The sequence below is a fragment of the Propithecus coquereli genome, unplaced genomic scaffold (genome assembly GCF_000956105.1).
Source record: "Propithecus coquereli isolate 6110/MARCELLA unplaced genomic scaffold, Pcoq_1.0 Scaffold221, whole genome shotgun sequence".
In the NCBI taxonomy this organism is placed as follows: Eukaryota; Metazoa; Chordata; class Mammalia; order Primates; family Indriidae; genus Propithecus; species Propithecus coquereli.
In genome coordinates, this window is record NW_012147301.1 from 1,900,486 (window position 1) to 1,904,504 (window position 4,019).

At 37.6% G+C, this 4,019-nt stretch overlaps 1 protein-coding gene across 1 annotated transcript in view; it reads left to right on the forward strand.

The window, feature by feature from the left end:
* The window catches only part of DENND4A (DENN/MADD domain containing 4A), a 175,146-nt gene that overhangs the window by 168,058 nt on the left and 3,069 nt on the right, over positions 1 to 4,019 (forward strand). The gene's annotated exons all lie outside the window — the stretch shown is intronic.

The window sequence follows — 4,019 nt, forward strand, 5'->3', positions numbered from 1 at the left end:
TTCAAAAGGAATGTAAGGTAGTTAAATATATATTTTAGGAGTTCCCGAACTTTTTTGTTTGATCACCTCCTTCCAATTATTGTGCTTGGACTCTTTTAAATTTCTCCTTCCAAATCATAAGAAAGGGCAGAAATGGCCCCTGGTAGGCAAAAAGAAGAAAATTAGTATTATAGTAGACTTAATTTAGATGGCTATCAGGCATTGAGAGACTCAAGCAGAGTTTTGGAATTCTGTTTGAGAATTTATAATATTGTGAATAGGTTGATGAAATGGTAATTGATATATAAAATTCATCTGACTTGTGGTACCTGACTTGGGTGCCCTACTTAAGCCCACTTACCAGTTAATGAGAGAATATATAATAGGTCATGCTTCTCTTAGATGATTGTACACTGGTCTTAACAAAAACAAATCTAGTTCTTCAGCGTCAGCATTTCAATTGACTTTTAAAGCGCCACAGCCATTTACTAGTGGCACGAGAGTCAAAACAATGATGATGTATAATAAGCATATGCACTGTTACAAGTCGCTTAGTCAGACCAGATGAAGCATGAATAGAGAGGGAGCAAGGGCTCTCTCTGGTGGTGCTGGCTTCCTAACAAGTTCTCTGAGGAAAAGGAGAGAGAGTAGGAGTTAATGAGTGAAGTACAGGAGTGGCCCACAACCATTTTGGCACCAAGGACTGGTTTCATGGAAGACAATTTTTCCACAGACTTGGGGTGATGGTTTCGGGATGATTCGAGTACATTACATTTATTGTGCAGTCAAACCTCTCTGCTAATGATAATCTGTATTTGCAGCTGCTCCCCAGCACTAGCATCTCCGCCTCAGCTCCACCTCAGATCATCAGGCAGCAGAATCTCAACAGGAACACACAACCTGGATCCCTCACATGCGCAGTTTACAGTAGGGTTAACGCTCCTATGAGAATCTAATGCCGCCGCTGATCTGACAGGAGGCGGAGCTTATGCGGTGATGCCAGTGATGGGGAGCAGCTGTAAATACACATGAAGCTTCCCCTGCTTGCTCAATGGCTGATCACCTCCTGCTGTGCAGCCTGGTTCTTAACAGGCCATAGACCAGTACTGGTCGGTGGCCTGGGGGTCGGGGACCGCAAAAGTAGAGGTCTAAAAACAACCATCCTTAACTAGGTATTTGAGGGAGTTACCAGGTGCCATCTGTCCAGCAGTGACCTGTGCCACTGGGAATTGTCAGTCTTCATGCTAAGAGAGAGATTGTAGAATTTGACAGCAAAGGTACGTGAGTGAAATGGCAAGCATCTTACAGAATGGAATTATTAGATGAGTATGATATTTTAAATAAACAAACATTTAAAGGACAAAGAGACTAAATTGGTTAGAAAATAAATCTGCACATGTTAGAAGATAGGAGTGAGAAATTGGCTTACACTAAAATGGCCTTAAAATATTTAGCTATAAATCCAAGCCAAATAAACATCAGTATTTGGTATCTTTATTTAAAAAAAAAAGTATGGGCCAGGTGCAGTGTTTCACACCTGTAATTGTAGCACTTTAAGGGGCCAAGGTGGGAGGATCGCTTGAGGCCAGGATTTCGAGATCAGCCTGGGCAACATGTCGAGACCCCTGACTCTACAAAAAGTATAAAAAAACTAGCTGGGTATGGTGGTGCATGCCTATAGTCCTAGATACTTGGGAAGATCACTTCAGCCCAAGAGTTAAAGGCTGCAGTGAGCTATGATCATACCAGTGTACTCCAGCCTGGGCGATAGAGGGAGACCCCATCTCTTAAAAAAAAAAAAAGTATAACTCAGAGAAATATAATCAGGGAACACTGTACTTGGAAGTCACATTAAATTGCTGATCACCTACTTGAAATAAAGTTGGAAAAATTTGGAGAAGTTCCAACAGAAAGGTAAAAAATACTTAGAATTAAGGAATATTTGATGGAGAAGGCTAAAGGAAATGTAGCTGCGTTTAACCTGTAATTTTGCTTGTAAACAAATATTGTATGACTGTATTGAGCGGCCTTTTCCATTAAAAAGAGGAAAAGAATAAATAGGTTCAAATTGCAATTGCAGCCAGGGAACTTTAAGCAGAATTTGTGAATATTTGTTGTTTACTCTAATGGTTTTGAAACTTGAGACTATTAAAAATAAGAAACTTGACCATGATTCTAATGTTCAACTGGAAAAATAATAATGCAGGAATAGGCAGGAACCAAAAACATACAGTAAAAAAAATGATAAGGGAATTAAAATGGTATGTTAGAAAATATCTAGCATAGATAGATAGCTAGAAAATATCTAGTTAACACAAAAGAAGGCAGTAATGGAAGACTAGAGGAATAAAAAAGATACAGAAAATAAATAGCAAAGTTATTTGCTGTAATTCCCAAAGTTATTTGCTGTTATTTGATGTAAATCCTACCTTATTAGTAATTGCATTCAATGTAAGTAGATTAAACTCTTCAGTTACAAAGAATATTAGAAGAATGGATTAAAAAAACACGATCTACTATGTGCTATATAAAAGAGATACACTTTGGATTCAGTGACACAAATAGCTTGAAAGTAAAAGGATTGGAAAAGATATTCCATGCAAATAGTACTCAAAAGGCTGGAGTGACTATACTAATATCAGACAAAATAGACTTTAAGACAAAAACTGTTACTGGAGACAAAAAAGAACGTATTATAATAATAAAAGAATAATCCACTAAGAAGATATAATATTTATAAACATACATGCACATTAGAAGAAAACATAGGTGTAAGTCTTTGTGACCTTAGATTAGGCAATGGTTTCTTAACTGTGACACTGAAAGTACAAGCAAACGAAAAAATAAATAAAAAATAGAAACATTGGACATCATCAAAATTAAAAACATTTGTACATCAATGGACACTATCAAGAAAGTGAAAAGACAGCCCACACAATGAGAAAAAAATTGTAGATTATATTATCTGAGAAAGGTTTCGTATTCAGTATACATAAAGAATTTTTACAACCTGACAAAACAAATAATCTAATTTAAAAATTGGCAAAGGATTTGAATAAGCATTTTTCCAAAGAAGATATATAATGACTATTATTATAAACACACAAACAATTCACAATTGCAAAGATGTGGAAACAACCCTAGTGCCCATCAATACATGAGTGGGTTCATACATGAGTGGGAATTCTACTCAGCCACAAAAAACAATGGTGATCTAGCACCTCTTGCATTATCCTGGATAGAGCTGGAACCCATTCTACTAAGTGAAGTATCTCAAGAATGGAAAAATAAGCACCACATGTACTCACCAGCAAACTGGTATTAACTGATCAACACTTAAGTGCATATATAGTAATAACATTCATTGGGTGTCAGGCAGATGGGAGGGGGGAGGAGAGGATGGGTATATACACACATAACGGGTGCGGTGTGCACTGTCTAGGGGATGAACATGCTTGAATCTCTGACTTGGGTGGGGCAAGGACAATATATGTAACCTAAACATTTGTACCCCCGTAATATGCTGAAATTTAAAAAAAAACAGGCACATGAAAAGATGCTCAACATCATTAGTCATTAGGGAAAATATAAGTCAAAACCACAATGACATACCATTTCACACCCACAAAGAGGCTGAGACAGGAGGATTGCTTGAGGCCAGGAGTTTAAGACCAGCCTGGACATCACAACAAGACCCTGTCTCTTAAAAAAAAACAAAAAAGATTGCCTGGATTAAAAATTTTTTTTAAAAAATTTAGCCAGTTGCAGTGGTGTACACCTATAGTCCCAGCTACTCAGGAGGCTGAGAAGCCTAGGAGTTCCAGGCTGCAGTGAGATATGATCGCACCATTGCACTCCAGCCTGGGCAACAGAGCGAGACCCCCATCTCTTTAAAAAAAAAAGAGAGAGAGAGAAGAGAAAGAAAGAAAAGAAAAACAAAATAACAAGTGTTGACAAGGATGTGGAGAAATTGGAACTTTCATATATTGCTGTAGGAATGTAAAATGCTGTAGCCACTGTGAACAGAGTCACCATATGAC